Genomic DNA, 22,729 nt, shown 5'->3' with positions numbered 1-22,729 from the left:
CTGTTCATTTCTTCAATGTTATTGGAGGCTATTTGACCTCTGATGCTGTATCTCTATAAAGGCAGTGCAATAGCGTGCACTGTGTGTATGTAATACATCACTGAGAGTTTTTCATTACTTAGATGGTACCAAGGACAGGGACTGGTATGATGGGACAGGGGCTATTAGGCGACTGTCCCCACTGAGCTCCATCAAAGGAGGTGTATTTAAGTAGTCTGCACTTTGTTCCAATTCCTTGATTCCATTGCTGCCTTGGACAGCTGCTGGAAAGGGCAAAGGAACTCTCCTCCTCAGACACCTGTCAGCAATGGCAGCCTCTAGGTACTCTCTGTTGCATCTCATTGGCTGCTCTTACCATGGCTGTATCCAAATGTTTATTTGCTATTGCTTTCTGCTTGCATTTTCATGCATTTCCCCCCAACTATTACACATTATTCAGGCCATACGTGGAGACACTAAAACCTTTTTTTTTTTTGCAGCAATCTGAAAATTCAAAATATGAATAAGAGTCTTCCTTCCAAAATAACTATGCCACAGATAAATAACTTTTTGGAATGGACAGCAACATTATACTAAAAATTACCACCACATCTCCTTATTCATCAGAATGCACCCAACAGTTGCTTGAGAGCTGAGTAATTGAAAGCTACTGAAAATAATTCGTTCCTTCATTCACTCAGTTTAATTTTGCATCATCCAAAGAGCCCTGACAACAGTTAGTCTTACCACAAGCCCAAATCTACCACCATACTAGAAAATTAATTCTTAACTTAAAATACCCAACTTTTATGTAAACATAACTATGCTGTTTAACATCTACACGAAACCACTAAGTGGGGTTGTCTGGAGTTTTGGAGTCAGCAATATGCTTATGACCCAGAGCTCTATTTTTCTTTTCTTTTTTACATCTGCAGGTGTGGCAGTGGAAGTGCTGGACCAGTGTCTTGCCTCAGTAATGGACTGGACGGGAGCCAAGAAACTGAAGCTCAATCCAGATTAGACTGAGACAGGGTTAGTGGGAAATTCCCTAGACTGGATGAGTGGGAGATTGCCTGCTCTTGATGGGGTGACACTTCCTCTGAAGGACCAGGTTCATAGCTAGGCGGTACTCCTGGATCCTTTGTTGTCACTCGAGGCTCAGGTGGCCTCAGTAGCACTGGATGTCTGCCATCAGTTTTGGCCCAGCTGCACCCCTATCTGGACAGGGGTAGCTGAACTTCTGTTGTCTATGCTCTGATAACCTCTAGGTTAGATTATTGCATTGGGCTGCCCCCGAAGACGGTTCGGAAACTTCAGCTAGTGCAGAATTCGGTGGTCAGGTTGCTCAACGGAGCAAGGCAGTTTAAGCATATTACACTGATCCTGGCCTGACTGCACTGCCAGTTTGTTTCCGAGCCCAATTGACCTGTAAAGCCTTAAACAGCTCAGGACAGCAATACCTCAAGGACCACCTCTCCCCATAGGAACCAACTTGGACCCTGCAATCATCATGTGTGTTCCTCCTTCCTGAGAGGTCGGCAAGGCAACAACATGAGAACAGGCCTTTTCTGTGATGGCTCCCTGTTTGTGGAATGCTCTCCTCAGGAAGGCTTACCTGGTGCCTTCATCACATATCTTTAGGTGCCAGGCAAAAACATTTCTTTATAACCAGGCCTTTGGCTGATTGACATTCTATGGCTTTTTAAATGTGATTTTTTGGGGGGGGGGGTTATTGGTTTTATTTTCTTATGTATTTTGTATTCTCATCCTGCATTTTTCTGTTGTGAACCACCCTGGGATCTTCAGATGAAAGGCAGTATACAAATTTTGATGATGATGATGATGATGTTCTTTGGATAAGGTAAAGGGACCCCTTTACCATTAGGTCCAGTCGTGTCCGACTCTGGGGTTGCGGTACTCATCTCGCGTTACTGGCCGAGGGAGCCGGCATACAGCTTCCGGGTCATGTGGCCAGCATGACAAAGCCACTTCTGGCAAACCAGAGCAGCGCACGGAAACGCCGTTTACCTTCCCACCGGAGCAGTACCTATTTATCTACTTGCACTTTTGACATGCTTTCGAACTGCTAGGTTGGCAGGAGCTGGGACCGAGCAACGGGAGCTCACCCCGTTGCGGGGATTCGAACCGCCGACCTTCTGATCAGCAAGCCCTAGGCTCTGTGGTTTAATCCGCAGTGTCACCCGCGTCCCTTCGTTCTTTGGATATCCATGTACAAATTGAAACTTTCAGAAAGCAGCGTGAGAATTCTCATTTGCAAATATAAAGATTGGTCAATAGGAGTGATAATATTTCCTCAGGTTTTACCTCACATAGATACATATGTAACCTTCTGGTCAGATGTGATGTGGGAAGAAATAAGTGATTTTCAAAAGGAGATAATATATTTCCTTTCTGTGAGGAAGATTCAAGTAGCAATAGCCATTAGTTTGTTTGTTTGTTTTTTGCTATATCTGCATAATTCATCTTAAGGATTAAAAATATAGGATCCTGTCGGAATTTTAAACCACCTAATCCATTTTATGTGTGCAGTGTTCATTTTATAAAAGCAATCAAGAGCTTTCTGGTGACTCATGATGGAAAATAGAAATAGAAAGCTTCTAGAACAGGTGTGTGGGTGTGTCATATGGTCCTTGTGATGCATTCAGTCTCCAATATATTTTCTGTAAGTCCACAGTTTGGTCAAGTTGTCAGATTCTCTCTTTCAACCTTTTTATGGTTTGCAGCTCTCATGCTTTGGAAGACAAGCTTGAAAATCTGCTTAAGAAGAAAGCATAGGTTTCAAAAGCCTCTGAATTGCTAGTTGTTTTTTTTTTCTTCCTTTCAACCACTGTGATGAAACTTGTTCTTGGCTACAGCAGCAAAGTCTGAATGAATGGCTTTGAAAGGATACTGCGTGTATGACTGTGTGATGGATTTGAGAATGGTAATATCAGCACAGTGGAAGTGATGATATTCCAGCTGAACTATTTAAAATCCTAAAAGATGATGCTGTTAAGGTGCTACACTCAATATGCCAACAAGTTTGGAAAACTCAGCAGTGGCCAGAGGATTGGAGAAGATCAGTTTACATCCCAATCCCAAAGAAGGGCAGTGCCAAAGAATGCTCTAACTACCTCACAATTGCACTCATTTCACACGCTAGCAAGGTTATGCTTAAAATTCTACAAGGCAGGCTTAAGCAGTATGTGGACCGAGAACTCCCAGAAGTGCAAGCTGGATTTCGAAGGGGCAGAGGAACCAGAGACCAAATTGCAAACATGCGCTGGATTATAGAGAAAGCTAGAGAGTTCCAGAAAAACATCTACTTCTGCTTCATTGACTATGCAAAAGCATTTGACTGTGTCGACCACAGCAAACTATGGAAAGTTCTTAAAGAAATGGGAGTGCCGGATCACCTCATCTGTCTCCTGAGAAATCTCTATTTGGGACAAGAAGCTACAGTTAGAACTGGATATGGAATAACTGATTGGTTCAAAATTGGGAAAGGAGTACGACAAGGCTGTATATTGTCTCCCTGCTTATTTAACTTATATGCAGAATTCATCATGCGAAAGGCTGGACTGGATGAATCCCAAACCGGAATTAAGATTGCCGGAAAAAATATCAACAACCTCAGATATGCTGATGATACAACCTTGATGGCAGAAAGTGAGGAGGAATTGAAGAACCTTTAATGAGGGTGAAAGAGGAAAGCGCAAAATATGGTCTGAAGCTCAACATCAAAAAAACTAAGATCATGGCCACTGGTCCCATCACCTCCTGGCAAATAGAAGGGGAAGAAATGGAGGCAGTGAGAGATTTCACTTTCTTGGGTTCCATGATCACTGCAGATGGTGACAGCAGTCACGAAATTAGAAGACGCCTGCTTCTTGGGAGAAAAGCAATGACAAACCTAGACAGCATCTTAAAAAGCAAAGACATCACCTTGCCAACAAAGGTCTGTATAGTTAAAGCTATGGTTTTCCCAGTAGTAATGTACGGAAGTGAGAGCTGGACCATCAAGAAGGCTGATCGCCGAAGAATTGATGCTTTTGAATTATGGTGCTGGAGGAGACTCTTGAGAGTCCCATGGACTGCAAGAAGATCAAACCTATCCATTCTCAAGGAAATCGGCCCTGAGTGCTCACTAGAAGGACAGATCCTGAAGTTGAGGCTCCAGTACTTTGGCCACCTCATGAGAAGAGAAGACTCCCTGGAAAAGACCCTGATGTTGGGAAAGATGGAGGGCACAAGGAGAAGGGGACGACAAAGGATGAGATGGTTGGACAGTATTCTCGAAGCTACTAACATGAGTTTGGCCAAACTGCGGGAGGCAGTGAATGATAGGCGTGCCTGGCGTGCTCTGGTCCATGGGGTCACGAAGAGTCGGACACGACTGAACGACTGAACAACAACAACAACAACAAATATCAGCACATCTGGGGTTATTGGAGATATTGACTAAATCAGCCTTAGATCCCAATATGTTGGGCGGTACTTTCTGTTCATTTTACAGCAAAAGGCTTGACCTTTATATACTTGTTCTACGTTTGTACCATAGGAAGGATTTATGCCCCCCCCCCCGCCACTAATTGCAAGTCATTTGGAGCATGAAGATCCACTGCAAAATTCTTGCCATAATGCGTGCCTGACCTGAGAACAGGCACAAGTACAAGTCCATACCATATTCGGATTTTTCACCATGGAAACTGGAAGTTGAAAAGAGGCCTTTTGTACAATGTCTGCGTGATACGAAGAGGAGCAGTTTCGTTCCTGTCCAGGAGAGGGCAGTAGTGCACAGGCACACAAGGGACAAGGCGTGATCCACTCTAGCAATGTTTGTGCAATACTTGTGGCGATAAACGTGAAAATGCCATGCCAACAAACAGTAATCACTGGCCTATTAAATACCTAACGTGCTGCCATCTGAAAGATGTGAGATCAGACCTCTGTCCACTTGTAGCCAGTGGGCGACCTTGGCTTGATCCCACATTTTCCGGCTTCCATTTCTCAACCGATAGCCCTTGTGGAATGGGAATTCATCCTACAGGTCTTTTAATGTGTGATATTTTAATGTATTTGATTTTTGTTGGAAGCCACCCAGAGTGGCTGGGGAAATCCAGCCAGATGGGCGGGGTACAAATAAATAATAATAATAATAATAATTTGTGGCAAGGGAAGAAGGAAGAAAGGGTCGGGGACAACTTTTTAACTGCTTGTTTCCGAAGCTGTGGAACCCAGTAGGTGCTTGCTGTGATTCTTTGATATCGTAGAAGATATTGGGGGGGGGGGTCCTGCTGCCACCACACACAAAATGTTGGTGGTGAAAAATAGTACTATAGTGGCAAATTGGTACTGTGGGAATATATGGTGATTAAGCACTGTTGGGGGATGTTGTCAGGACAAGATAGAGCCGCTTCCGACTGGCATTCTGTGCTTCTAGATAGGCTTTTACAAGAACTGGGTGAGCTCCTATATGTGGGACTACTAGGCCACATCAGCACCATATATTCAAAGCATTATTAAACCACTTTAACAATCATGGCTTCACCCAAAGCATCCTGGGACCGTAGTTCAGTTTATTCCCATCGCAACGCTGTAATCCCCAGAGCCCCCAGGGAAAATGGATATATTGTTAAACCACTCTGAAAAAATGTAGCACTGTAAGAATGGGGGTTTCCTAACAACTCTCCACACTATTAACAAACTACAGTTCCCAGAATGCTTTGTGGGAAGCCATGACTGTTGATGTGGTACAGTGGTGCTTTAAATGTAAGGATGTGGCCTTACTTTGAGGTGAGCCACCCACATAACATTAGCAGAGCTGAAGCCACGAAGAAGAAATGTTATGCTACACAGACAAGTTCTCCCTCGAAAAAGGCCAATCCCTTTATTAAAGAGCAGGAAACAGCGTTCGAGAAACGATCCAAAAAGACCTTTTCACTTTGAAATAGCTGCATAAATATTAATTAGGCATTGTTTTGGTCATAAATTGCAGGGCTGTCAACCAAGATCTTTTAGCTGATTAACTGTTTGGCTTTTAACTGATTAAATTTGCATATATTACATTCTGCAACATCTCAATAAAAAAAGAGCCCTTTCCCCCCCCGAGGATCCTGAAATAAGGTGACAGTTTCTCTCTATGAGATAACATTTTAAAGAGAGAGGGCATGACTCTTCCATTACCCTGAGCCGACATGGCCCATGACCAGGGGTAATGGGACCTGCAGTCCAGCAACATCTGGAGGGCCAGAGCACTGGCTTCAAAATTTCTACCTTCCAGTAACCTTCTCCGCACTATTTTGTTTGCTGAGCAATCCTTGTCTGTTTCCTCTCCACTGCAAACCTCTGTTGCCCCGCAGTATTTTTGCCTGCACTGAGCAGGCACTCCCAACACCTCAGCAACACATTCCCTGCTGCCCTAGCCGGTTGGCGTTCTTCAGCTGTGATTTTAACCACACCTACTTGTTAATAATAGCAGAGCCAAGAGCTACATGTAAGCTTGTTCATTACATCAGCAGTACTGAAATCTTTCAACAAAGCATTGATGTAGCTGGGAGTTTTCATTGTCTGAACTCGGTAATCCTCTCCACCACCCCCACCACCCCGGTTTTGGAGAATAAACAGAATCCGTTCGACAAAGCGAGTGTGTTATGTGACTTAACTAGCATGCTTTCAAATTCTGCAATTAAAGCTTTAGTTGACTAATCCCACTGAGTGAATGACTGAAACTTGCAGCCCCCGTGCAGCTAAAGTTTGGGTTTTCAGGTCCAAGCCAAATTCTCGCACGAGTCTGGAACCTTTGGGGAACTCTGTGCTCGACGGTGTCAGCAATTTTTAGGCTAGTCCTTTGAAAGAGGAATCTGTGGTGAGATGTTCCAGTCAGCCATTTGCCTTTCTCCCTGGAGGGTAATATGGCAACATGGAATGGAGGTCAGCTTGAGCATAAAGCTGGCGCTAGAGAGAATAGCAACTAAATACGGCTTTAAAACAGGCCAGCTGAATGGAACTTCCACTTACAAAGGGAGTTTATCTGTACATGATTTTGGCTGGCGATAGCATGTCCATCTTGCAAATTTCTCTGGCCTCTGTTGGAAGCAGAATCCTGGCCTGAGAATTCTTGTGTTCTTTAGACAAGCTGCCATAGCAATCCTGTGTCACCTTCCTTCTCTCCTCTACCCTGCAATGCCTGGCCACCCCATTACTGAAGACGCTAAGCGGGTTTGGGTTTGGGTCTGGTCAGGGCCCGGGTGGTTAAAATGCATGCCATCTTGGGATCCATGATGGATGAAAAGCAGGGTGCATAATGTGAGAAAATAAATGCATGGAAACTTATGATGCGGGGAGAGGAAGGAATTAAAGTCATTGGTAGGGCATGTGCCTTGCATGGAGGAGAGTTCCAGGTTCAATTGCTGGCATCTGTGATTAAAAGGATTAGATTGTGGGTGGTGTGAAAATATATCAAGTGCTGTCGCCAGCTATGGATATTGGGCCAGATCAGTCTTCCCTAACTTCGGGTCCCATCTAGAGATGTGAAGGCCCGGAAAAAAACCGCGAAAATTCGAAAAAAACCCAGTTTCCCCCCTGGAGCCTTTTTTGTTTTTCCCCGAAAAATTGTTTCAATCCGAGCAAACCTTCAGTTTTTAGAAGTCCATAATAACTGTGATAATGACAGACACAACAGAGTAGATGCAGAAGCAGAGACTGAAACTGATACTGATCATTACAGCTCAGAAAACGATTCTGATTAAATTTCATGCTCATTCATTGAAACTTAGTCCCACTTCCTTCTTCAGTTCTTTTTATGAGAATGTTTTTTTTTAAATACTGTGGAGAGGAAATATGAATAATTGTACCTTCTGGATTTTTATAAATTGTTTTGTGGAGTCCCCCCCCCCACATAAACTAGTAAACAGTTCAGGAGATGGTTGCTTCATTTGTTACAAATACAAATAAATAAATATTATTTTAAAACTAAATTCTGTTTGTAATAATTGTTTGGATACACTATATTTTTAATATGCTAGTTGTGATAATTTCATGCCCATTAAAATTGCCCATAGTTATATTTTATGTTTCTAAAGTAACAGAATGACTTTCAATCTGGAAAAGAAAAGAAGAAGTGCTAATGTAGCATTTTTTTCAATTTTTCTGAAAATTTCCATTAAAACCCCCCTCGAAAAAACGGGTTTTTTTCCAAGCTTCAAAATTTCCGGAAATTTTACATCTCTAGTCCCATCAACACCTGGCAGCATGGCCAATGGTCAGTGATGATAGGATTTGCAGCCCAACGACATCTGGAGACTCAGGCTGGATAAATAGTGTGACCTTGTAGTCAGAGGCCCCTTCTGTTCCCTGCTTCTCCACAACACTGGCTGCTACTGGTGAGAGAACTCCAGTGAAAAGGGAGCATGTTTGTCTGTTGCAGTTCGCATGTTTGTCTGTCGTCAGTTCGGAACTCAGGCAAGCAAGTGCTGGATGACATTGTTTTTGTTTTTTTAAGTCCACAAGTGATGCAGAATCAATGACTTCTTTTTACATAACTCTGACATTTCCTTTAAACCGAGATGAATGTTAAGTTGCATTAATTAGCAGGCGTGAGACAAATAACTTGGCAGAAACCGAACTGCAGCGGAATGGAGAAAGCGCTGCCTGTGACGAACGCAGGCTGGAATGGAAATTGCTGCCTTCTTACATCCCCAGCTGCTGGAGACAGAGGAAATGTACAACACAAGGACTGGGACATCACAGATTGCTATTACTGCACACTATTCGGGGAAGGGGGAAGCAACTTGACAGCCCCTTGTTTCTTCCTAACATCTAGTTCCAACCTTAATCACCAACCAGACCTCCTCAGGAAGAAAGGCAGACAGTCAGTCTGCTCGCTCATTAGCTCTTCCCGTCTTCTCCCTCCCCTTGCAGTTCCGGAGGAAAATCAGTTCTGTGAAAAGTTCCTGCAGTCAAGCAGCGCAGAGGTCAGCACTTGGAAGGACTGACTGTTAGTACAGGATCTCCCACAGAAGAAAGCAAAATGCCCGTCCCAGAATGTATACTGAAATATACCCAGAACTGGGTCAACGTTCCTCTTTGCAGCTTTCTATAGCTCTCTCCCTCTCTCTCTCTCCCCTAACCCCTCGGAAACAGACACATGGGATTCTCTGATTACTGGAGGGTTGGATTTGATTCTGGCAGTGATGTGAAACGCCTAGGCTGTCAGGATGACAGAGCTCAGAAACTATTTCAATTAGAAAAAGAATCCCGCCCCCCATGGCCCCCCCATGCCTTCAAAATCAAACACAGAAATGTTTATTTTGGCACTTGTTCTTTTTGTCTTTTGTCCCATTCCAACAAGCTTTCTGAACAAACTCATTTGCAGATTCTTCATCATTCGCCCTGAACCCAAGACATGCATCCCTGTCTGCAAATCCAGTTTATGGACTTTGCGAACTATGTATGGGGGAAGCGGGGAGGGAAAGATAATGCAGCTCTCTATGTGTTTCTGCAAATATAATTTTCTAGATACTGGGTTTTGCCATCCAACTTTGTCAGGAACGTTTTATTAAGATCAAATGCTAGTAAGTCATAAGATCTCAGCATGACAGCGGCCTCTGGCTCCTTGTTCCTGATAGAAAAGGCAGCTGAATGAGGAAGATGCAAAATTCTCCTGAGAACAGCTGGGGTTGGAGGGGCATGTAAGGGGCAAAATGTTTTGCTTCCAGGCACCATCACCAGAACGCGGCGCAAGAACTATCTCTCTTTATGGGCAGGAACCCCGCAATTGTTGCATTCTGCGCAGCACCAAACACACATTGTCAACACCAACTTAGAGCAATGGTCGACTGATTACCTTCACACACACACACACACACACACACACACACTCCATTGTCTCTTGAGATGGATGGATGCCAACAACACAAACAAATGTCATAAGATCCCCAAGCACAAAGTTGTAGATCACATTTACCTTCCATTTGGCTTCAAAATGAATGGTTAAAACAGGAAAGTTGGCATGCCACCTAATTTTGCCAATGAAGGAACTGAAACTAGTTGAAACTAGGTGACAGCAACTTTCCTAAACTCTCCTAGCTAGGCTGTCTTCAACATAGTCTCTCTCTCTCTCCCTCCCTCTCTCCCCCCCTCTCTATATATTGTCCAGTAGCACCTTAGACACCAACTAAGTTTGTTCTTGGTATAAGCTTTCGTGTGCATGCACACTTCTTCAGATACCATCAACACAGATAGATTACTTTCTAAGAGGCCTCTGATTAACAAAGTCTAAATAAAGACTTCTTTCAATAAAGGGGTGGGTGGGTTAGGGACGTGGCGAGTGCAGGCCAGGGGGGAAATGCCTCTTCTCTCCACCCCCAGCAATTCAAGCCCCCTTTCAGCTTGCCCGACTCAAATTGAGACCTGCATTCTGCGGGGAGGCCATTTGCAACTGGGTATCGCAGAATCTTGCAAGGTACCATGATTCTCAGTTGCAAATTGCTGGTCTTGGCCAGGGGTCCTCAAACTACGGCCCATGGTCCGGATCCGGCCCGCCAGGGTCCTGAACCTGGCCCGCCTGGCAATTGCTGGCCTATGATCCTCCTCTCACAGCCTGCCTCCCTCCATCGCCCCCCTCCCCAAACACCCTGCTGCCCAGAGCAGGGAGAGATTTACATGCATGATATACATGCCAAGGGCCGCCTTTGCATTTCATGAACTCGGGCGGAGGCGCCTCGCTGCATTTCTGTTGCCATCTGAACGTTTCCTTCTTTTGCAGAGTCTCCGTTAATCCCCTTCTTGCCATTCTCGGCATCGCCACAGGTGCTTCCGACCTTTCTTCACACCCGCCCAAATCACTTCTTCTTAGTTTCACCCCGCAAGTGCACCATAGCAAGGCACAACACACCCCACCAATGCCGGATTTACATATAAGCTAAACAAGCTATAGCTTAGGGCCCCACGCCCTTGGGGCCCCCCAAAAAAATTAAAGAAAAAAAAGTGCAGCGTGCATAGGAATTCGTTCATATTTTTTCCAAACTATAGTCCGGCCCCCCAACAGTGTCTGAGGGTCAGTGAACTGGCCCCCTGTTTAAAAAGTTTGAAGACCTCTGGTCTTGGCTATATGTCAACAGCAGCCAGGGACCATGGCAGCTTGCAAACCCTAACTCCGCTCAGCTTAGTCACAAAAAAAGATGGCAGTGAAAGTCAAACTCTGTTTTAATGGCTTGTTTTTGCCTCTATCTGGCTTTAGCTAGCTCAGCCAGCCAGTATTCCCACTCCTAAACAGAGTTTGGATCTGGCATACATAAGCCATATATTTTGGATTGCTGCTTTAGTTATTACTATAGTGAGTCCCTGCACACACACACACACACACACACAGCACCTCTAGCTTTTATTAGCTTAGCTGTCATCCAACTTTCTAACTTTACTACAACTAAAATTAAGTTTTTCTAAAACCTTACAAACGTGATATCACGGCACAGTCTTGTTAAGACTGAAGCATGCTGGAAGAGGTGTTTTTTTTTTTACATATGAACGTCTAAAAATATCTGACAACGCAGAGCTTCATCTTCCCCAAAGAAAATGTACTTTTAATTTCCCTCCTGAAATTCTGGCTTGACCCAAGCGAGTCCACATTTATTTTGAAGTCAGCCTTGGCAAAAGACAGGAGCTTTTGGCTGGTTTAAAGTTTGCTGAGTGAGTGGATTATGTCATTAGTGCCTTCACAGGGAGGTGTACTCTGGGATACTGGGTGGAGACTTCTGCGGACAGGATGGATTTGTGCATGACACTAAAAATGTCAACCAGTTATAAGACTTCTACTGTTTTCATTTAACCAGCCCATTATAGGATTCAATTTAAATAAATTTGCATTCAGCCAAACAGATTGGGGTTGGGTGGTTTTTTAAAAAAAAACAAAAAACAAAAAAACTACAACCAGATATTTACATGAGTGTAAGATAAATTAATAAAGGCAAATTGGGCCGACTAGAATGAAGCAACACTCTTCGGGGAATGGAGTATCACCTGATCTGGCCCGCCCATTGTTAAGAGTAGCCATATTTTCTGTTTTCATGTACTTTTACAGTAATGCTCTAGAACCAACCTAGCATAAAAACAACAACTGCAGTCGTTGATTAACTATAGATTAACTATAGATTAAGTTGACTCATTTACTGATTAAAGGTTGCAGCCCAACTTGTGTCTGAACTATCTGGAACTTTTGCAAAGCAAGCAGAACTTTTAGAATTAGCAGAAGAGTTCCAGGTTTTGATTCAACCACCAAGGGTGCAACTCCACCAAGCTTGAATGACATGAAACCACCATTTGACTCACACTCTGCAGTCGTTAAAATGTAGGATTTTAACAACTTGTATTATGCTTCCAAAAACCTTTCTGAGACCTGTGGAGCATGTTTCCATGAGATTTCTTATTTCCAGCATTAAAAGCAAATGGAGCAAGCAAGAATTCAGATTTCCACAAAGACGATCACTTGGCCAGATGGCACATCGCAGGACACAGCAATCTTCCAAACAGCCGCTTAACCTTTGGGAGCCCATGGCCACGATCCCTAATTGTGGATTTCACTGCTCCTGAGTTAAATTCTATATTATAACCTGGTATAGGATAAATCCATACAATATACTTCTGAGGCATATTTGACCCAAGCAGATTTCCTAGTAACTGTAGGTTGCATTTTGACTGCAAATCTGCCCCAGCCCTACCAGCCTACAGAAAGCCAGGAGAGACAGTGAAAGTAGTACAGTATTAGGGGATGAAATATCTCTATTCCTATTTGCATCTCCTCTTTAGTTTCAAGCTGCCGAATTAGGTTGCCTTATTTGTACTGTTTCATACAATATTGTACGGATTCATTTTTGTTGGTATTTACTTGCAGACACGATAATTTTTCATTGTTGCTAATATTCATTTGTTATTTTGTGAGCCAATTCCATGAGAAAGTGGCATACAAATAAACGAGTGAACTGGGAGGTCTCACTAGTCTCTAATAAAAAGAAGCTACAAGAGCTCTCCTGGATCAGATCATAGGTTCATCTAGTCTAGCATCCTGTATCCCAGGAGGTACAACCAAATGCCTCCAAGAATCCCGTAAGAAGACCATGAAGCCATAGCTGTATCTCGCTGTGGCTCAGAGCAGCTACTGCTATACAGTGACATGCTGCTTCTGAAGCAAGGTTTCAGCAGCATCCCAGAACAACAGTTCTGCAGGCAACATAAAATCAGAGAAGGACTTTCTTCGAGAAGGCTCTTTCCACCATCCCTTGTCCCTCCCCACTCCCAACCCCCAACCCCGGAAGTGGTGGGATTTTGGCTTCCTTTGCAGTCCCTATGTGCTTTCCAAAGCCCCATGAAATAAGATTTATTTGAAATCCTACCCCAGGAATTTTTCTAAGCGGGTCTGCCTGCAACTTGTTTACACCAGAGCATCGCTCCATTTCAGAGCAACCTTGGAATTTGAGGGGGGCTGGGGGGAGAGAATGGAACCATTATATAAATGAAAGCAGCTAAAAGAAAACATGGCCACGAGAAGAATAAAAAGCAAGAGAGAGAGAGAGAGAGAGAGAGAGAGAGAGAGAGAGAGAGAGAGAACCAGGCAGGCAGTCGAGTCAATATTGTTCTTCAGTCCGGCTTTCATGTTCGTGACAGCACTCAAATGCTTTCAAGGCATGGCTTGTCTCATCTCTGCACATTATGTTTATGGGAAATGACTGGTCGCCACAATGCCTTTTAAGGGCGTATGAAACTGCTTTGTACAAAGCAACCCTCCTGTTCCCCAACACGGTGCCCTTCTCCAAATGTTTTGGACTACCGCTCCCACCACAACTGCCACGCTGGCTGGGGAGAGTTTGTAATCCAAAAGTGTCTGTAGGCTGCTAGGTTGGGAAAGGCTACTAATCTTAACTTGGGAGTAATGCCCCTTGAACTCAACTGGGCTTTCTTCTGAGTAGACATGTATAGGATTGCGCTGTAAGTACAGCGCACAGGTCCATCTAGCTCAGAAGTGTGCTCACCTTCTCTGGTGGGTGCCATTGCGGGCCGATATTCTCCCTTCCCGCTGAGATCTGACGGGGAAGCCCCAGGGACGGTTTCCTAGGAAGCAAACAAAGCTTCCAGGCTGAGCTTGCTTTCCTGGGAAATGGATCCTGCCCGCTTGTTCAATTAGCGAATCGCAAGCGGGCATGGGGGCAGGTCACCAGGGGGTGGGCTCGGCCTGACACCTGGGCATAGAGCGAAGACCTGTGGCTTGCTGAGCAACCACTTTTCACTGGATCTAGAGCTGGGAAATGGCCCTCTCCCTGATCCAAACCAAGCATATTTCAGGGAATTCTGGGAGCAACAGGAGGGCTTCCTAAGATGGCCACTATTGGCAGGCAGGCTCAGGTGGGAGAAGGCAGTCCTTTAGATAACCAGTCCCAACCTATTTTTAGGGTATTTAAAGGTTGTCGCCGGCACTTTGAATTATGTCAAAAAGCAAACCAGACTCCAATGCAGTTGTTTCAGTAAAGGAGTCGTGTGCTTCCTATATGCAACCCCTCCTTACTATCTGGCAGGAATTAATAAGTGGATACAGTCATGCCTTGGAAGTCGAATGGAATCTGTTCCGGAAGTCCGTTTGACTTCCAAAATGTTTGGAAACCAAAGCGTGGCTTCTGATTGGCTGCAGGAAGCTCCTACAGCCAATCGGAAGCCGCAGAAGCTCCGTCGGACGTTTGGCTTCCAAAAATAGTCTGCAAACCAGAACAGTCACTTCCGGGTTTGCGGCGTTTGGGAGGCAAAACGTTTGGGAACTAAGCTGTTTCCAAAACCAGGTACGGCTGTACGTAGAAAAACACCAGACTTCCTTATGTGGTTGAGGTGTACAAGTAATAAATTATTATTATAAACTATTATTATGGGGATGGTGGATGGGGAGAAGCTGCAGGTTGTAGGCACAGAGCTAAAGAAGTACACAGCTGAGAGGAAAGGAATGCAGGAGGAAAGGTGGACTAACATAAAGGATCAACAATGTCATTCGCTTTACTTATTACAGAAAGTTGGCCAGCTGTGCCTGACTTGCTTAAAGAGCTATACAAACATATAGGCACAGCAAGGAAACAAACAACAAATGCAATGGGCTATAAGCATGCCTCTATTGCATTTACTCCCCCTGTCCCTTACTCCTGCACTGTTATAACTATATGGGGAGGTGGTTGTTACCTCTAGTTACTTGGTCAACCGAGTACTGCCACTTGCACCCTTGCCCCAGTTCCCAAGTGGGTGCCCAAAATTTCCCTCTGCTCAATGCATGTGGGGTTCAAATCACAGGCAACAGGTTGCTGTTCTGCATGAGTATATAGAACTCCTGGGAATTTCCAAGGCCTTGGACTATGGGTGAAGGGCTTTAAAACTGACGTAACACTCATCTGTATCTCTTCAGCTTAAGAGACAGGCCTATTCACTGGCTGCCTAGCACCTGTCGTTATGATGACGGAGCTTTACAGAGCATTGCAACGGACTGAGAACTCTTCTTGCTTTGGCACTTCCAAACTCTGCAGTGGCCCGCGCACAGAAACGCCAGCACTGAGGCAGTCCTATCTCTGTCCCTCACAGAGGGATGTCCGCTGGATGCAAGCAATGGTTCTGCTCACCTACATGGGCTGAAAATTGAGAAAGGGATGGGTGTACAGATCATCGGACACTGACATACGTGGCGCAACGGAAGCAAAGGAGTCTGCTGGCGCTTGGCTGAATGCTTTTATGGCAAATTTGTGTGGGGGGGTGAAAACCTTCTCTCAGAGTTGTAAACGACTCATTAGAAATTATGCTTTCTAAAGGGACCAGTTGTCCTTATCTCTGTAGCTCATGCCTCATATGGCATCTGGTGAGGGGAGATAGGCGTGGTCTAGAGAAAACAGCCTCCTGAGGACAAACAGGGACCTACGCTGGGCCAAATTTGGCCAGGAGGTTCCCTATTCTTCCCTACTCCGTTGGATCAAATGACTGCTAAAGCAGGATGGCTCCCTTTAAACAAAGAGCCCCCCTCTCAGTGAGGGCAGAGCCAGCTACTGAGACAGTGCCAACTGCTTCTGTTTCAAAGCTCAGTCTGAGGAGGCCTTGTGCTGAAGCAACATCTCAGTTCTATCCTTATTCCGAGCATAATTCAAAGTGTTGGTGCTGACCTGTAAAGCCCTAAATGGTCTCGGCCCAGTATACCTGAAGGAGCGTTTCCACCCCCATCGTTCAGACCGGATACTGAGGTCCAGCTCCGAGGGCCTTCTGGCAGTTCCCTCACTACGAGAAGTGAGGTTACAGGGAACCAGGCAGAGGGCCTTCTCGGTAGTGGTGCCTGCTCTGTGGAACGCCCTCCCATCTGATGTCAAGGAAATAAACAACTATCTGACTTTTAGAAGACATATGAAGGCAGCCCTGTTTAGGGAAGTTTTTAGTGTTTGATGTTTTATTGTGTTTTTAATATTCTGTTGGGAGCTGCCCAGAGTGGCTGGGGAAACACAGCCACATGGGTGGGGTATAAATAATAAATTATCATTATTATATTATTATATGCAGACAAGGCTGCATTTCATCATGCGAAAGGCTGGACTGGATGAATCGCAAGCCGGAATTAAGATTGCTGGAGGAAATATCAACAACCTCAGATATGCTGATGGCACAACCTTGATGGCAGAAAGTGAGGAGGAATTAAAGAACCTTTTAATGAGGGTGAAAGAGGAGAGCACAAAATATGGTCTGAAACTCAACATAAAAAAAAACTAAGATCATGGCCACTGGTCCCATCACCTCCTGGCAAATAGAAGGGGAAGAAATGGAGGCAGTGAGAGATTTTACTTTCTTGGGTTCCATGATCACTGCAGATGGTGACAGCAGTCACAAAATTAAAAGATGCCTGCTTCTTGGGAGAAAAGCAATGACAAAGCTAGACAGCATCTTAAAAAGCAGAGACATCACCTTGCCGACAAAGGTCCATAAAGTTAAAGCTATGGTTTTCCCAGTAGTGATGTATGGAAGTGAGAGCTGGACCATAAAGAAGGCTGATCGCCGAAGAATTGATGCTTTTGAATTATGGTGCTGGAGGAGACTCTTGAGAGTCCCATGGACTGCAAGAAGATCAAACCTCTCCATTCTGAAGGAAATCAGCCCTGAGTGCTCACAGGAAGAACAGATCCTGAAGCTGAGGCTCCAACTCTTTGGCCACCTCACGAGAAGAGAAGACTCCCTGGAAAAGACCCTGATGTTGGGAAAGATGGAGGGCACAAGGAGAAGGGGACGACAGAGGATGAAGTGGTTGGATGGACAGTGTTCTTGAAGCTACTAACATGAGTCTGACCAAATTGCGGGAGGCCATAGAAGACAGGAGTGCCTGGTGTGCTCTGGTCCATGGGGTCACGAAGAGTTGGACACGACTAAACAACAACAACAATATGCAGCACAAGCCCTGCATGGAACTGACCAGGGCAGCCTCACCAGTGCTGAGGTCTGCACTTACAGTGGAACAGTGTGCCAGGTTGCAGGTGGAAGGGGTACTGGTGGCAGTTACCAACCTCCTGTTATATTAGTATATGGGTAATCAAAGTTATCCTAAAATCTCAAGGCATACGCCCAGTTAACTTACATAAAAATATATGAACACTGTATCAAATATTTGCAACTCATTGATTTTTCACATGAACAATTAGGCGCTTGAGCACTTCCCTCAAGGAACTGAGAACACTGAGGATTAGACTTTGATGAGACTCCAGGGGAAGGGAGTTCCCACAGTTGTGCAGCAGCCATTGAGAAAACCCCTTTGCACGTTCATTGCGGTAACAACAAAGCACACAGGAGGCATTTCACAGTTGGTTTTTGTCTTCTGCATCCTTTGCAACCTCCCTGCACACTGCTTAGCGGTATATGTTGAAATAGATAAATAAATACAATAGGGAGAAATAGCGAGAAGGGTGTTTTTTGCTTGGCTGGAGATTACTGTGGATTTCCAGGGCAAGTAATGGCATGCTTGACAGGTCATTAGGACTGGCCATTGTTCAGCTGCATGTGTGCCAACTTCTGGTGCCAGCCGCTTCATATTGTCCTCATTTGCTCATGGCATTTTGCCTGGAGCAGGGAGCCCTGATGGGCACTGTGGTTGACAGCAAGGGAAGGAACGCAGGAAATGTTGCTGGGATCAAGGAACTTTCTGGGCTGGTGGATGCACAGATCCTTGTCTTCTTAAAAGATGCACACACACACACCTGCCCCTTCTCCCCAACAATCAAAGGCCTGCACCTTTTCAATGCCAGCATGAGGCTACTGCTGTCTCAGCAAAGACCACATCAGTCAGGGAATTTGCACATTCCTTTCCGTGCTTGTAAAAAAAGAAGAATCAACTACCATCTATGCTGCTTTTAATAGCCCTTGTTTGTGGGATGTGCTGGAGGAAAAGGAGCTATTTTTGTCTCTGTTTCTCCTCTGCCCTCTGGGAGCAACTTGCTACCTGGGCTTCTGGAGGGAAAGCCGAAACAGAACCACCATTTCTGTTCCATTCAAGAACGAGAAAACTACAGAAGAATCTGAGCTTCTACAGCATTTCATGTATTCACATGACCTAGGAACATGGGGAGTTGGCTTATACCAAGTCAGACCATTGGTCCATCTTGCTTGGTGGTGTCTGCACTGACTGGCAGAGGCTCTCTGGATATATTTTTTTTGGGGGGGGGGTGTTCCTTGCATTACCAGGAGATAGTGGGACTGACCTGGGGAGCTTTTGCATGCAAAGTGGATTTATCTAGGGATTGACGTGGAATGTCAAATTGAAGCTTTCAAGAGCTTCCTAGATGGACTAGGAAAGAAAGGATCTCCCTGCTTCAAAAATCCTTAAGTTCTCAGCAGTTCAAGCTTTGATCCTTGCAAAAAGAGTTCAGAAGCCTTTCAGAATGCTGGATTTTGCTGGGATTCGACCTCATGCATGTCACCACGCACCATCTCCTCTGGTTTGCCTTGTGGCTTTCTCATTTTTTAAGCCTGCCAGCAATGGAAAACAAGGCATTCCTTACTTTCCAAAGAACTCAAGTGCACAAGTCTTTTAATTTTTCAACACCTCATCTGCAAAGCCCAGCAGGGAGAGTAGAGAGACAGGCACTGCATGAAACCGAAAGGAGGAGGGGGACACACAACACTGCAAGCCTACTCTTTTTGGACTCTGTGCTTTGGAACAGGCAGCCAAGAGAGTGGAATTTCTCTACAGCTGCCCACATCTGATCTTACTGGAAGAACAGCATTTGGTTTTCCCCACTGAGAAGAGGCTGGCTCCATTCTGCAATGGAAAATAAATGTATCTTTCCTTCCTCCCCAACACTCCCCACCCCAAAATCTCAGAGATGAAGGCATCCATCACTTCTTCTGTTAGTAAAATGAGTATCCCATGCTGGGTACCAGAAAGGGATAAGAGAGAGAGGGGCAGAGACAGGTTCCTCAAATGACTCCTCAAGTACGTTCTCCTCCAAGTCTAATTTGATACCCATTCCCAAAGTACCCTTGAAACTGTGAGTGGTCTTACCATTAGGTAAAGTGAGGCAGCTACAGAGAGTTGTTAGGAGACTCCTGGTCCTCACACAGAATTACAATTCCCAGTGAGATTTAACAATCCTTCTTTGCAGGAAACTCTAGGAATTGCAGCTTTGTGAGGGGAAATTAGGTCTCCATTTTCCAGGATTCTTTGGCAGTGGCAAAGAAAGGAGGGTGCGGGCCGCCCTGGGTGTCATCATTGAGGGGGGTGACAAAATGACAAAAATGTGAGGTTTTTTTTTTTTAAAAAAAATACCCCGCCCCGGCTGCAGGGTATGTGCGCCACACCATTCGCCCGAGCGGCTAGCTACACTGCTGTTCTTTGGCAGAAATAAAATGTGTTTTAAATGTATAGTGTGAATGTGGTCTGAGTCAAGCCAAAACTTGCTTTGGAAACTTCACCCACTCTCTCCGCCTTTGGGAGTTTCCAGTTCACACGCTCACAAATTGCCAATTGGCTAAAATTTCAGTTCTAATCAACACAGAAGAGATGCACAAGAGCAGCACTGGACTGTGGGTTGGTTGCAGAGTTCACATCAAACATAGACTTTTATAGGCCAAGAATGGAAAATCTGAGGTCCCCCCAGTCATTGTTGGACTTCAGTTCCCATCAGGCCCAGCCAATGATCAGAGATGATGTAAGCTGTAGAACAACAAGTTACCCAATTCCTGCTGCAGAGGTTATTTTAGTATAAGGACAGCAACCTGGATTTTTCTCACGTGCCTAAATAAAATGGATTCCGGCTACATACTTCTTGACATGTTTTCCTCTAAGACATCAAAAAAGATTGCCAAAGAATTTCCTGCCCTTGAGGCAACAGTCAGATGTTAACACATCAACAATGTGATTAAAAGTGCCCCAAGTATTTTTTATAATTATAAATTACAGTTACATCATCATAATAAATTGCATAATTACGTTTCTAAATGTGATAATAACTATTCATTATTATTATTATTGTTTGGGAAAAAAATCTGTAAGGTAAGGCGAATTTGATGGGCCAGTCATTCAAAGAATTATAAACTAACTTTAAAAAAAAAGAGCTGGAACATAATGCGGGAATCTGGATTCTACATAAAATGCGATATGACCAACCTTGATTTGTGGAAGTTGCACACTGTATTTATTGAGCCTGTGTACAAAGCTGCTTTTATCTGAATGGCAGTAAAGAGGTGCTTAGAGAAATCTGTTCTGAAGTAAACAAGCCCTGAAGCCTGCTCCTGATTTACAAAAATATCCGCCGCAGACATTTGCTTTGCAGGGGGTTTCTGCACTGAATACTGTATATTCTGGTGTATAAGACTACTTTTTATTCCAGGAAAATCTTCTCAAAAGTTGGGGGGTCGTCTTATACACCAGGTGGAGAATCTGCGGTCGAGTATATCTCAAACTCTATATTTTAACTAGGAAAGTTGGGGGTCGTCTTATACGCCCAGTTGTCTTATACGCCGGAAAATACGGTACTTGGAGTGGGAGAAGAGAATGAAATAAAAATGAAGGCCAAGCCACCTTGAAAACTAAAAGTTCTCTTCTGGTTCCTGCAGAGCCCTGAGTCAAGAAAGAGCTTCATACAGAGTTCTCTGAAGTCTGGAAGGAAAGCAAAATAACCTAAAATCCATCTTCAAAAGGCCACTATTGAGGCAGAACATTTCATTTGGGTATTAAATGTACACCTGCTTTTCAACGCGTATTCTCAAAGCAGTTCACAACAGCTCATATGCTCTGGGAGAAAAATCAGGGAGTTGGCTGGGTATGAGATGCTGCATAACCCTAAAAAGGCACCATTATGGATATTGGAAGGGGTGAGTGCTAAAAGAGGGCATGGGATTAGTGAGCTGCTAGTTGACTTCTGCTAGAATGGGGATTTGCTGCAATAAGGAACCGATCTACCATAGCAGATAAGATTGCGGCTGGGTGATGCCCCTGAACTCTGTCTTATGGTGCTTCATCTTTAAGCTGGACTTGGACCAGAAAGCATTTCAAACCAAGGACATTCCTCTAATAGGTATCCGTCCAGTGCAAAATAGGATGGATGCGCATTAATGCAGTCAGGTCCAGGACTACCAGAGCATATAGACTGTAGCAAAGTCCTTATTTCTCAGGAAAGGACACCATGGGATGCTTGAGAAGATTGCATGCATTTTGAACCACAGTCCACCCCCCGCCCCCACTTCTGTTACAAGAAAAAATTATATGTATTAAATGCATACATGCATCTGCACCGTATGTTGCCAAAACTTCCCTAAATATCCTTGAATCTCATAGGCCACGTTTAATCTGCTTCCAAAATCCAGACATTCACAATCCAGCAATACAGCTACTGCTTGTCTCTTTACACACCAGCCATGATTTAAACACACGTGGTTGTTACTAACACACGGAGGAGCATCCCAGATAGGCCTTGAGAGCTCTGACTCAACATGTGTGTTGCTTCAGACTGAAGAAAGCCACAGGTCTTCTCAAGTGCCAGAAACCACATTCAGCCTTCTGTAAACAAACAGATGGAACACCTGTCTATAAACGCTTGTCCAGCTTCCTGATCCGACACACAGCTTACACAGTACTTTCAACCTGTAACAGCAACTCATACAATCGAGGAACAAATTCCTGGAAAAGCAGGCAAAGAAGGAAAGGGATCTGTCAACTTCAGGCCTTAAATTGTTTATGTACCACAGAAATGGGCTTTGCTTTCTGGGCCTTGCTTCACCCACAAACATCAGGCATATAATTTGGCAGCTACTGGGAATCCTCACCTTCCCTCCCTCAGCATTGATTTCTGATGGTTGCAATGGACCTGGAGGCTACCATTAACAACAACAACAACAACAACAACACATTCAGGAATCACCTTGTACATTTGTCTCAAAACGATTTACAAGCATACCACAAAACAGTTGAACATACTTTCTAAAACCATACAAGAAACAAGGGAAGATAGGTTTAAAAACAATACACAATGAATGCCTAAAGCAAAGACCTTTTCATCCAGTTGGAAAAGCTTGTTGCAACAAGATGTCTTCAATTGTTTCCAGGAAGTACAGAAGGTGCATACCTGCTGTATCTCGATAGGGTTGCTGTTCCATGTTTAGTTTCCCAAAATGCATGGGAAATTGTGTTGGCCCAGGGCACTGTGGGAGAAACAAAATGGCGGACGCCAGGAGGCTGCCACTTACAAGAACTTTGTTGCTCGTTGCT

The 22,729-nt window shown here is 44.5% G+C and overlaps 1 protein-coding gene across 3 annotated transcripts in view; it reads right to left on the bottom strand.

The window, feature by feature from the left end:
• Window positions 1-22,729, bottom strand: part of PRICKLE2 (prickle planar cell polarity protein 2) — a 267,148-nt gene that overhangs the window by 1,215 nt on the left and 243,204 nt on the right. The window lies entirely within an intron of this gene.

The sequence above is a fragment of the Lacerta agilis genome, chromosome 2, assembly GCF_009819535.1.
Source record: "Lacerta agilis isolate rLacAgi1 chromosome 2, rLacAgi1.pri, whole genome shotgun sequence".
Taxonomy (NCBI): Eukaryota; Metazoa; Chordata; class Lepidosauria; order Squamata; family Lacertidae; genus Lacerta; species Lacerta agilis.
The sequence above is the reverse complement of the archived record's forward strand: the minus strand, read 5'-3'. Positions and strand labels throughout refer to the sequence as shown.